The sequence below is a fragment of the Arachis hypogaea genome, chromosome 14 (assembly GCF_003086295.3).
Source record: "Arachis hypogaea cultivar Tifrunner chromosome 14, arahy.Tifrunner.gnm2.J5K5, whole genome shotgun sequence".
Taxonomy (NCBI): Eukaryota; Viridiplantae; Streptophyta; class Magnoliopsida; order Fabales; family Fabaceae; genus Arachis; species Arachis hypogaea.
The window spans coordinates 105,593,112-105,606,772 of record NC_092049.1 but is presented as its reverse complement, the minus strand read 5'-3'; the positions used below and the strand labels follow the sequence as shown (position 1 = coordinate 105,606,772).

The 13,661-nt window shown below is 35.5% G+C and overlaps 2 non-coding genes across 2 annotated transcripts; both read right to left on the bottom strand.

Moving 5' to 3' along the window:
- Window positions 1–8,129: 8,129 nt before the first annotated feature.
- On the bottom strand, window positions 8,130–8,238 carry LOC112745832 (small nucleolar RNA R71). Its single transcript, XR_003173740.1, has one exon. It is a non-coding gene; the product is annotated as a small nucleolar RNA R71 (small nucleolar RNA).
- Window positions 8,239–13,327: 5,089 nt separating this feature from the next.
- Window positions 13,328–13,435, bottom strand: LOC112745269 (small nucleolar RNA R71). Its single transcript, XR_003173206.1, has one exon. It is a non-coding gene; the product is annotated as a small nucleolar RNA R71 (small nucleolar RNA).
- Between the last annotated feature and the right edge of the window lie 226 nt (window positions 13,436–13,661).

The following is a 13,661-nucleotide window of genomic DNA, read 5'->3' as shown; positions in this document are numbered from 1 at the left end:
GCATGTGCTTAATTGATGCTTACTCATTGATTGCATCTTAGGCCATTTAATTGAGGAACTCATTCTTACTTTTTAATAGTGTGAATGCCGTTTTAACCGGCTGTTGTGTATATTCTAACCGCGCGCATAATTGGAATTCACACATGGCTCATCATTTTCATTGTACCACACCACTATGCAAAATTCCTCAATTAGATGCTTATTTTCTCTCTTCTTTACCTTTTTGTGCTACTTGCCCTATGATTCCTAATTATACTTTATTCATTCTTTTTGAGGAGGAGACGTGAATGCAAGGAGCCGGGAGAGGAGAAGGACTCCGAGGATGGAGATGCCGAGCATACATGTACTTGGCAATTTCACCACTACCCAAGCCTCCACATCTGCCAACCGTAGGTGGAGCTCCTGAGAGTCATTTTCCCCCAGATTGTGTTTGTGCACAGAGGACGTGCAACGCTTAAGTGTGGGAAGGATTCGTCATTTTTGGGGTGTAAACTTTCTTTTCCGAATACTTTGCACTTTACTTTTGTTGCATTGCATTTTCTTCTAGTATATATATATATATACTTCTTAGCTCATCCATAGTTATTACATTTTGCTTTTGTATGGTATATATTTTATAGATAGAAGTTGTGATTGGATGTTGTGAATAGTATAGCACCTAGTTCAATTTTGTCCTAATTGTTCATGTTAGTTTTTGCGATGTTGAAAATTAGGAATAGAACTAGGAAAGATTTTGAAATTGCATCCATCACAACATACATACATACATATAGGAAATAATTTTGGTAAAAAACAACAAAAAATTTCCAAGAATTTTATTTTTAGGGCATTCTATTGAATTGATTTGGAATATTGTTTTTAAAACTTGCTTGAATGATTTTTATGGAACATAGAAGAGAGATAGAACAAAATAACCATGTGAGTTGTTGAGCCTTAATGAGTGGTTACACATTATAACCACAAATTTTGTTCATTGTGTGCTATGCTCCTTCTATGATTGTAATATTGATTTTGCTTGATTCTTTATTTCTGATGTTTGATGATTGAATGAATTGAGCATGATTGAGGCCATTTTTTGAATTAAACTCACTCACCCATATAGCCTTACCCTTGCATCTACCATTGTTAACCCCTTTGAGCCTTATTTACCCTATTATTTTTAATATTACCACATCACAACCTTAAGCGAAAAACCATGAATAACCTTGAATTGCTTCTTTGATTAGCTTAGGTTAAGGAGTGTGTTTCATTTAAGTGTGGGGGAAATCCTTGGAAAATATTGGTAGTGAATGAAAATGTTTGCTTTGGGTATTTCATGAAAAAATTTGGAAAATGGGTGCACATTCATGTATCAATTTGCTTTAACCATATGCATTTGTCATAGAAAAAAAGAAAAATGAAATGAAAGAAAAAATATAGTAATAAGATGGGAAGAAAGTTATCCCAAAGAAAAAAATGATAAAAAAATGAATAAGAAATGCATATGTGTTTTGAATAGAAACTAAGGCATGAATGTGTGTGTGAAAAGAAGTAATGGACAGCAAGGATGCATTGTTGTGATTTGATTGATATAGGTTGAGTTGGATACTTAAGCTAATCAAAGATTCAATCTTTTAGTCCACTTAGCCATATATTCATCTTACCCTTATCCCAACCTCATTATAACCTTCTAAAGATCTCATGATTCTTGCATACATGCATCAAATACTTGTTGATTGTTAGATGAAAAGCAATTCCTTGAAAGCATGATTAGAGGAGATTTGAGTGAATTGACCCTAAACACTGAGTGATGAGAGTGGATACACACCTAGTGAGGGTTTGATCACTTGATTCTATGTCTCCACCCTTCTTATCATGCATTCTTGCAGGTTGCTTCATTTTGAAACTTGAATCATTAACAATGGTTTAGTAGAAGTGGAAGAAAGCATGCAAAAAGGGAGAAAACATGAAGAAAACAATGCAGAAAAGCATTTCAGTCTGTGCCCACGCACACTTTCTGTGCCCAAGCACAAGTGTCAAAATCAGCACCTGTGCCCACTAACAGGTTTGTGCCCACGCACAAGGCAGGGTCAAAACCAGCACCTGTGCCCATGCACAGGCTGTGCCCGTGCTCAAGGCAGAATGGAAATCAGCACCTGTGCCCACGCACAGGTACCAGCGCGTGCCTCCATTAAAAAGTCACGTGGACTCGCATTTTGGGGGCTTTTTGGCCCATTTTTTGAAGGCTTTGGAGCATATTTGAAGGGGGAAGCAACCATATATTATACCATACATTACTATACTTCATAGAAGAGTTTTTAGGAGTATTTTTAGGGTAGTTTAGTTTAGGTTTTCTCTCAAACTTCCTTAGGATTAATTAGGGTTTGTAGCATTTTAGAGTTCAATTTTGGTCTTGGATTTTGCTATCTCATTATAAGTATTTCTTTAATTTCTCTTTTATTTACACTACTTGTTCTACACTTTCTTGCATTTTCATTTCCTTTATCAACATATACATAGTTTTGCAACTTTGAGTTTTGGTTCATGAATTTGATGTTTGATGCTTTTTATATGTTTATTGAGTTGCTTTTATTGATTTTGAGCATTTGTGATTCATAGCTTTCATTAATTTACCAATTTTGCTATGTTTTATGTTTATGCCCACTATGTGTTCGATAAAATGCCAATTTTGATTATGGGGTAATTTTCACCCCTTGGCTTGGGAAAAATGAGTTTATGGATTAGTAGAGCCATAATGTCCAATATTTAGTGACAATTCTTGAGTTGTTAGTTGTTATTGCTTCTACTAACGCTAGCTTTTTACCAATTAGTTTGGTAAGTTAGCTAGGATTTGTGGATTAATAATAATTATGCTCACTTGACTTATCCTTCGATGTTAAGGGTTGACTTAGTGAGATTAATCTATCATAATTATCATAGTTGTGGTTATGGCAAGGAAGGGATTCCATGACTCATCCCAAGTCAAGGTTTCATTTATGTTATAAACCATTTTGCTATCACTTTTATAGCATTACTTGTCCATATTACATACATAGTTCTTTTATTCCTTTATTGCTTTATTGATTGCAATTTTATCTTATTCTTTTATCTCTTTATTTGTTTATTTCAATCATTGAAACCCCTTGCTTTCCACAACTAAAATTGCGTGCACTCATCGGTATTAGTTCCTAGGGAGAACGACCTGGGAGTTAAATACTCTCGGTTTATATTTTCTTTGAATTGTGACAATCTTTAGAATAATAATTTGATTATTGGCCAATTGTTGGTTCAGAGCTATACTTGTAACGAACATCTATTTTGAGAAATTCCTAACCTACAATTTGGTCATTGTCAAAGAACCACTTGCAGAATTATGTAAGCGCGTCTTGGACATTTCAGATAAGCCCTCATAAAAGTCTTAACCTCCACCCTTAGCTTAGTAAGCTTTTGAGGTGGGAAAAACTTGTCAGAAATCCAGTGACAACCTTGTCCCAAGTATCCAGACTCTCCTTGGTCTTCACAGTGTCACAAATCTGTAGAAAATCAGAAATAAACTGATTTGGATCTTCCTGAGGGAGTCCATGATATTCACAATTCTGTTGCACAAGAGTAACTAGCTGTGGCTTCAGTTCAAAGTTGTTTGCAGCTATAGGAGGCACCACAATACTTTTGCAATAAAGATCTGCATTAGGAGCAGTGTAAGAGCCAAGCACTCTTCTAGGTTGCTCATTCCCAACTGGGTTTGCCACATTGGCATTAACAGCATGATTATTATGATCCATGTTGGACTCTGCAGCTTTGTAGAGTCTTGCTTGTTGTAAACGCCGCCAAAAAGTCCTTTCCAATTCAGGATCAAAGTCTAACAGGGGTTCCTTGTCCCTGTTCCTACTCATAAACAGATAGAAGACAAGAAAAGATGGGATTTTCTACGTCAGAGTGTAGAGAATTTCCAGTGAGGTAACCTGTGAAAAGAATTAAAATAAAAATACTAAATAAAATAAACACGAAAATTTGAAAATTACTATTAAAATAGCACAAAAAAAATCAAAATTATTAAACCAAATAATTAAGAGAAATTAAAATAAAAATAACTAGGGGACACCAAACTTAATTTCAGAAATTAAGGAAAAATAAAGCAAGAAAAATTCGAAAATTTAAGGTGCAAGATTAAATAAATTTAAAGCTAAAATGCCTAATCTAAGCAATCAAACAACTAATAGTTGTCAATCACAGTCAATCTCCGGCAATGGCACCAAAAACTTGGTGCGGAATTTATAACCACAAACTAACCGGCAAGTGCACCGGGTCGTACCAAGTAATACCTCAGGTGAGTGAGAGTCGATCTCACGAGGATTGATGGATCAAGCAACAATGGTCAAGTGATTTGCTTAGTCAGACAAACAGAAAGTAGTGTTTGGGTCTCAAATTGCATTAAACTGTAATTTAGAAAATCAGAAAACAAGTAGTAAACAAGTTGTGAATAATAGATGGCGAAACAGTTAAGGCTTCAGAGTTATCTATTTTTTGGATTGACTTTTTTTACTAACTATTTTAATCATGCAAGATTTAATTCATGGCAAACTATATGTGACTGATGAGCAGATAATTTATACGCTTTTTGGCATTGTTTTTAGTATATTTTTAGTATATTTTAGTTAGTTTTTATTATATTTTTATTAGTTTTTAAATAAAAATCACATTTCTGGACTTTACTATGAGTTTGGGTATTTTTCTGTGATTTCAGGTATTTTCTAGCTAGAATTGAGGGACCTGAGCAAAAATCTCATTCAGAGGCTGAAAAAGGACTGCAGATGCTGTTGGATTCTGACCTCCCTGCACTCGAAGTAGATTTTCTGGAGCTACAGAAGCCCAATTGGCGCTCTCTTAATTGCGTTGGAAAGTAGACATCCTGGGCTTTCCAGCAATATATAATAGTCCATATTTTGTCCAAGATTTGATGGCCCAAACAGGCATTTCAAGTCAGCATAGAAATTCTGGCGTCAAAACGCCAGAACTGGCATAAAAGCTGGAGTTAAACGCCCAAACTGGCACAAAAGCTGGCGTTTAACTCCAAGAAAAGTCTCTACACATGGAAGCTTTAATGCTCAGCCCAAGCACACACCAAGTGGGCCCGGAAGAAGATTTCTACATCATTTACTCATTTCTATAAATCCTAGGCTACTAGTTTTCTATAAATAGGACCTTTGCTATTGTATTTACATACTTTTTCATATACCATCTTTGATAAGTCTTATGCTATCTTAGACACGTTGGGAGGCTGGCCATTCGGCCATGCCTAGACCCTGTTCTTATGTATTTTCAACAGTGGAGTTTCTACACACCATAGATTAAGGTGTGGAGCTCTGCTGTTCTTCATGAATTAATGCAAAGTACTATTGTTTTTCTATTCAATTCACGCCTACTTCTTCTCTAAGATATACACTCGTTCTTCAACCTGATGAATGTGATGATCTGTGACACTCATCATCATTCTCACCTATGAACACGTGCCTGACAACCACCTCTGTTCTACTTTCAATAGCTTGAATGTGTATCTCTTGCGTTTCTAATCTAAGATTGGAACCTTCGTGGTATAGGCTAGAATTATTGGCGGTCATTCTTGAGATCCGGAAAGTCTAAACCTTGTATGTGGTATTCCGAGTAGGATCTGGGAAGGGATGACTGTGACGAGCTTCAAACTCGCGAGTGTTGGGCGTGTGACAGACGCAAAAGGATCAATGGATCCTATTCCAACATGATCGAGAACCGACATATGATTAGCCGTGTGGTGACAACGCATTTGGAACATTTTCACTGAGAGGACGGGAAGTAGCCATTGACAACGGTGATGCCCAACATAAAGCTTGCCATGGAAGGGAGTATGAATGATTGGAAGAAGGCAGTAGGAAAGCAGAAGTTTAGGAAGAACAAAGCATCTTCATACGCTTATCTGAAATTCCTACCAATGAACTACATAAGTATCTCTATCCTATTATATATTTTATTTATCTTTTAATTATCAATTCTCCATAACCATTTGAATCCTCCTGACTGAGATTTACAAGGTGACCATAGCTTGCTTCAAGCCGACAAGTCTTTGGCGCCATTGTTAATGATCACAATTTCATGCACCAAGTTTTTGGCGCCGTTGCCGGGGATTGTTCGAGTTTGGACAACTGACGGTTCATCTTGTTGCTCAGATTAGGTAATTTTATTTTATTTTTAAGCTTTTTATTTTTTATTTTCGAAAAAAAATATACAAAAAATTTTTCTTCTTTTTCGTTTTTCCCAAAATAATTTTTGAAAAAAAAAGCAAAAAAAAAATTTATAAAATCTTAAAATAAAAAATATTTTATGTTTCTTGTTCGAGTCTAGTGTCTAATCTTAAGTTTGGTGTCAATTGCATGTCTTTATTCTTCTAATTTTCGAAAATTACATGCATTATGTTCTTCATAGATCTTCAAGTTGTTCTTGATGATTTCCTTACTCTGATCTTTAAATTCTCTTGTTTTGTGTATTTTGTTGTTTCTCATATGCATTTTCAAATTGTTATAGTCCTTAGTATACAAACTTCTAAGTTTGGTGTCTTGCATGCATTGTTGATTTAATCTTAGTTTTCCATGATTAGTTGCATTTTGATTATTTTTCATCATTAAAAAATTCAAAAAAAATTTTAAAATTGTGTCTTTTCAAGTCAATAATACAGAGAATTGAAGATTCAGAACATGCAGCAGAGGAATTACAGAGAAAAAGCTGGGCGTTCAAAACGCCCAGTGAAGAAGGAAAACTAGCGTTTAAACGCCAGCCAGGGTGCCTGGCTGGGCGTTAAACGCCCAAAAAGGTAGCATTTTGGGCGTTAAACGCCAGAATGGATGCCATTCTGGGCGTTTAACGCCAGGAGGACACTAGAGGGAAGATTTTGTTTTTAAATCAAATCTTTTTCAAATTTTCATGATTTTTCAAAATCAAATCTTCTTCAAATCATATCTTTTCAATCATATCTTTTCAAAATCAATTTCTTTCCATTTTTTTAAATTATTATTATTTTCGAAAATCCTTGCTACAATTAGTGATTTAATTCAAAATTTTCAAGTTATTACTTGCCTATTAAGAAAGGATCAAAAGTTTTAATTCTAGAATCATATCTTCTACTTTCTTGTTAGTCAAGTAATCAACTTTAATTTTAAAAATTTCTTTTTTTTTTAATTTGATTCTCAATCACATCTTCTCAATCATATCTTTTCAATCACATCTTTTTCAAAATTAATTTCCAATCATATCTTTTTGATTTCTAATTTCAAAATCTTTTTCAAATATTGCTTAATTTCTTTCTCAATCTTAGTTTTCGAAAATCATTTACCAAATTTTCAAAATTTCTTTTAATTATTTCAATTTTTTTTTTTAATTTTCGAAAATCCTTCCCCCTTCTCATCCTTCTATTTAAGGGACTAACACTCCTCCTCAATGTGCAATTTGAACTCTATCCCTCTTGATAAGTTCGAATTCTCTTCTATCTACCTCCTCCTTCTATTCTTCTTTTCCTCTGACATCTCAAGGAATCTCTATACTGTGACATAGAGGATTCCATATTTTCTTCTCCTCTTTTTTTCATATGAGCAAGAGCAAGGACAAGGACATTCTTGTTGAGACCGATCCTGAACCTGAAAGGACCTTGAAGAGAAAGCTAAGAGAAGCTAAAGTACAACTCTCTGTAGAGGACCTAACAGAAACTTTCAAACAAGAAGAAGCAATGGCAACCGAAAACAACAACAATGCCAACAATGCAAGGAAGGTGCTTGGTGACTTTACTGCACCTACTCCCGACTTTTATGGGAGAAGCATCTTAATCCCTGCCATTGGAGCAAACAACTTTAAGCTTAAGCCTCAATTAGTTTCTCTAATGCAACAGAATTGCAAGTTTCATGGACTTCCATTGGAAGATCCTCATCAGTTCTTAGCTGAATTCTTGCAAATCTGTGACACTGTCAAGACCAATGGGGTTGATCCCGAGGTCTACAAGCTTATGCTTTTTCCCTTTGCTGTAAGAGACAGAGCTAGAATATGGTTGGATTCACAACCCAAAGAAAGACTCTTGGAAAAAGCTAGTCAATGCCTTCTTGGCAAAGTTCTTTCCACCTCAAAAATTGAGTAAGGTTAGAGTGGAAGTCCAAATCTTCAGACAGAAGGAAGGTGAATCCCTCTATGAAGCTTGGGAAAGATACAAGCAATTGATTAGAAGGTGTCCTTCTGACATGCTTTCAGAATAGAGCATCATATGTATCTTCTATGATGGTCTGTCTGAACTGTCCAAGATGTCATTGGACAGCTCTGCTGGAGGATCTCTTCATCTGAAGAAGACGCCTGCAGAAGCTCAGGAACTCATTGAAATGGTTGCAAATAACCAATTCATGTACACTTCTGAAAGGAATCCTGTGAATAATAGGACAAATCAGAAGAAAGGAGTTCTTGAGATTGATACTCTGAATGTCATATTGGCTCAGAACAAAATATTGACTCAACAAGTCAATATGATTTCTCAGAATCTGTCTGGAATGCAAGCAGCAACAAGAAGTACCAAAGAAGCTTCATCTGAAGAAGAAGCTTATGATCCTGAGAACCCAGTAATGGAAGAGGTGAATTACATGGGAGAACCCTGTGGAAACACCTATAATCCTTCATGGAGAAACCATCCAAACCTCATGGAAGGACCAACAGAGGCCTCAACAAGGCTTCAACAACAATAATGGTGGAAGAAATAGGTTTAGCAATAGCAAGCCTTTTCCATCATCTTCTCAGTAACAGACAGAGAATTCTAAGCAGAGCCACTCTGAATTAGCAACTATAGTCTATGATCTAATCAAAACCACTCAAAATTTCATGACTGAAACAAGGTCCTCCATTAGAAATTTGGAGGCACAAGTGGGTCAGCTGAGTAAGAAAGTTACTGAACTCCCTCCTAGTACTCTTCCAAGCAATACAGAAGAGAATCCAAAAAGAGAGTGCAAGGCCATCACCATAACCCACACAGCCGAACCTGGAGAGGAGGAAGAGGCAGTGATCTCCACTGAGGAAGACCTCAATGGACATCCACTAGCCTCCATGGAGTTTCCTAATGAGGAACCATGGGAATCTGATGCTCACACAAAGACCATAGAGATTCCATTGAATTTACTTCTACCATTCATGAGCTTTGATGAGTATTCTTCCTCTGAAGAGGATAAAGATGTTACTGAAGAATAAGTTGCTAAGTACCTTGGAGCAATCATGAAGCTAAACGCCAAGTTATTTGGTAATGAGACTTGGGAGGATGAACCCCCATTGCTCATCAAAGAACTGAATGACTTGACTAGGTAGAGATTACCTCTGAAGAGACAAGATCCTGGAAAGTTCTCAATACCTTGTACCATAGGCACCATGACCTTTGAAAAGGCTCTGTGTGACCTAGGGTCAAGCATAAACCTCATGCCTCTCTCTATAATGGAGAAACTAGGAATTTTTGAGGTGCAAGCTGCAAGAATCTCATTAGAGATGGCAGACAATTCAAGGAAACAAGCTTATGGACTTGTAGAGGATGTCTTGGTAAAGGTTGAAGACCATTACATCCCTGCTGATTTCATAATCCTAGAGATTGGGAAGTGTATGGATGAATCCATCATCCTTGGCAGACCCTTCCTAGCCACATGATGAGTGGATAATTTATACGCTTTTTGGCATTGTTTTTACATAGTTTTCAGTATAATTTAGTTAGTTTTTAGTATATTTTTATTATTTTTTAAATAAAAATCACATTTTTGGATTTTACTATGAGTTTGTGTGTTTTTCTGTGATTTTAGGTATTTTCTGGATGAAATTGAGGGACTTGAGCAAAAATCAGATTTAGAGGTTGAAGAAGGACTGCAGATACTGCTGACCTCTGACCTCTCTGCACTCAAAGTGGATTTTCTGGAGCTACAAAACTCCAAATGGTGCGCTCTCAATTGCATTGAAAAGTATACATCCAGGGCTTTCCAGAAATATATAATAGTTCATACTTTGCCTGAGTTTAGATGACGCAAACTGGCGCTCAACGCCAGTTCCATGCTGCATTCTGGAGTTAAATGCCAAAAACAGGTTGCAAAGTGGAGTTCAACGCCAGAAACAGGCTACAAACTGGCGTTCAACTCCAAGAGAAGCCTCTACACGTGTAATGCTCAAATCTCAGCCCAAGCACATACCAAGTGGGCCCCAGAAGTAGATTTCTGCATCATTTACTCATTTCTGTAAACCCTAGTAACTAGTTTAACATAAATAGGACTTTTTACTCTTGTATTTAGGGATATTTTGGAACATATTTAGTTTCATCTTTAGATCACGTTTGGCGCTGGCCTCTCGGCCATGTCTGGACCTTCATCACTTATGTATTTTCAACGGTAGAGTTTCTACACACCATAGATTAAGGTGTAGAGCTCTGCTGTTCCTCATGAATTAATACAAAGTACTATTGTTTTTCAATTCAATTCAAGGTTATTCTGATTCTAAGATATTCATTCGCACTTCAATATGAATGTGATGATCGTGACAGTCATCATCATTCCCAACCTATGAATGCGTGCCTGACAACCACTTCTGTTCTACCTTAGATTGAATGAGTATCTCTAAGATTCCTTAATCAGAATCTTCGTGGTATAAGTTAGAATCCATGGACGGCCATTCTTGAGATCCGAAAAGTCTAAACCTTGTCTGTGATATTCCGAGTAGGATCTGGGAAGGGATGGCTGTGACGAGCTTCAAACTCGTGAGTGCTGGGCGTAGTGACAGACGCAAAAGGATCAATGGATCCTATTCCAGTATGATCGAGAACTGACAGATAATTAGTCACGCAGTGACAGCGCATTGGACCATTTTCACTGAGAGGACAGGATGTAGCCATTGACAACAGTGATGCCTAACATACAGCTTGCCATAGAAGGGAGTATGAATGATTGGATGAAGATAATAGGAAAGCAGAGGTTCAAGAGGAACGAACGCATCTCTATACGCTTATCTGAAATTCTCACCAATGAATTACATAAGTATCACTATCTTTATTTTATATTTTATTTATCTTTTAATTATTAAATCTCTATAATCAATTGAATCCGCCTTACTGAGATTTACAAGGTGACCATAGCTTGCTTCAAGCCGACAATCTCCGTGGGATCGACCCTTACTCACGTAAGGTTTATTACTTGGATGACCCAGTGCACTTGCTGGTTAGTTGTGCAAAGTTGTGACAAAGAACTAAGATTATGAACGTGCGTATTGAGTTTTTAGCGCCGTTACCAAGGAATAGAACCGTCACGATTTCCGCGCACCAAGTTTTTGGCGCCGTTGCCGGGGATTGTTCGAGTTTGGACAACTGACGGTTCATCTTGTTGCTCAGATTAGGTAATTTTATTTTAATTTTAAGCTTTTTATTTCTTATTTTCGAAAAATACAAAAAAATTCTTCTTTTTTCGTTTTTCCCAATTAATTTTCGAAAAAAAAAACCAAAAAAATTAATAAAATCATAAAAACCAAAAATTTTGTGTTTCTTGTTTGAGTCTAGTGTCAATTTTTAAGTTTGGTGTCAATTGCATGTTTTTAAAATTTTATGCATTTTTTTTCGAAAATTTCATGAATGGTGTTCTTCATATTAAAATTTTATGCATTTTTTTTCGAAAATTTCATGCATTCATAGTGTCTAAGCATTAAAAATTTCTAAGTTTAGTGTCTTGCATGTTTTTCTTTTCTTAAAAATTTTCAAAAATAAGTCTTGATTCTTGGTGCTCATCTTGACATTCATAGTGTTCTTTGCATGCATCATTTGTTTTGATCCAAAATTTTCATGCATTGAGTCTTTTTGATGTTTTTCTCTCTCGTCATTAAAATTCAAAAATTAAAAAATATCTTTCCCTTTTTCTCTCATAAATTTTCGAAAATTTGAGTTGACTTTTTCAAAAATTTTTAAAATCTAGTTGTTTCTTATGAGTCAAATCAAATTTTCAATTTAAAAATTCTATCTTTTTCAAAACTTTTTCAAAAATCAAATCTTTTTCATTTTTCTTTTATAAAATTCAAAAATTTCAAATTGATTTTCAAAATCTTTTTCTTATTTTTATTTCATATTTTCGAAATTAATGCTAACAATTAATATGATTGATTCAAAATTTTTAAGTTTGTTACTTGCCTAATAAGAAAGGTTCAATCTTTAAACTCTAGAATCATATCTTTTTAGTTTCTTGTTAGTCAAGTAATCAACTTTGATTTCAAAAATCAAATCTTTTCAAATTTCTCTTTCAAATCTTTTTCAAATTAAGTTTCAATCATATCTTTTTCAAAATCAATTTCAAAATCTTTTCTAACTTCTTATCTTTTCAAAATTAATTTTCAAATCTTTTTCAATTAATCCTATCCTTTTGTTTCAATCATATCTTTTTCAAAACTACCTAACTAATTCTCTCTCTCTAATTTTCGAAAATCACCTTCCCCTTTTTCTAAAACTTCCATTTTAATTAACTATTTGTTTTAAATTTAATTTAAATTTTCCTTTCTTAATTTTCGAATTCTAATTTTAATTTTAAATTAAAAACAAAAATATTTTTTTATTTTAATTTATATTTCGAAAATTCTTCTCCCTCACCTCCTTCTATTTATTTATTTATTTACTAACACTCCTCTTCATCCAAGAATTCGAACCTATTCTTCACCCTTGTGTTTGGATTCTCCTTCTTCTATTCATATCTTCTTCCACTCGCATAAAGGAATCTCTATACTATGACATAGAGGATTCCATATTTTCTGTTCTCTTCTTTTTCATATGAGCAGGAACAAGGACAAGAACATTCTTGTTGAAGCTGATCCTGAACCTGAAAGAACTCTAAAGAGGAAGCTAAGGGAAGCTAAAGCACAACTCTCTGGAGAAAATCTGACAGAAATTTTCAAAAAAGAAGGAGACATGGCCGAAAATAACAACAATGCAAGGAAGATGCTTGGTGACTTTACTGCACCTAATTTCAATTTACATGGAAGAAGCATCTCAATCCCTGCCATTGGAGCAAACAATTTTGAGCTGAAACCTCAATTAGTTTCTCTGATGCAACAGAATTGCAAGTTTTATGGACTTCCATCCGAATATCCTTTTCAGTTCTTAACTGAATTCTTGCAGATCTGTGATACTGTTAAGACCAATGGGGTTGATCCCGAGGTCTACAGGCTTATGCTTTTCCCATTTGCTGCAAGAGACAGAGCTAGAGTATGGTTGGACTCTCAACCTAAAGATAGCCTGAACTCTTCGGATAAGCTGGTCATGACTTTCTTAGCCAAGTTCTTTCCTCCTCAAAAGCTTAGTAAGCTTAGAGTGGATGTTCAAACCTTCAGACAAAAAGAAGGTGAATCCCTCTATGAAACTTGGGAGAGATACAAGGAACTGACCAAAAAGTGTCCTTCTGACATGCTTTCAGAATGGACCATCCTGGATATATTCTATGATGGTCTGTCTGAATTATTTAAAATGTCATCGGACCATTCTGCAGGTGGATCCATTCACCTAAAGAAAACACCTACAGAAGCTCAAAAACTCATCGACATGGTTGCAAATAACCAGTTCATGTACACTTCTGAAAGGAATCCTATGAGTAATGGGACGCCTCAAAGGAAGGGAGTTCTTGAAATTGATACTCTGA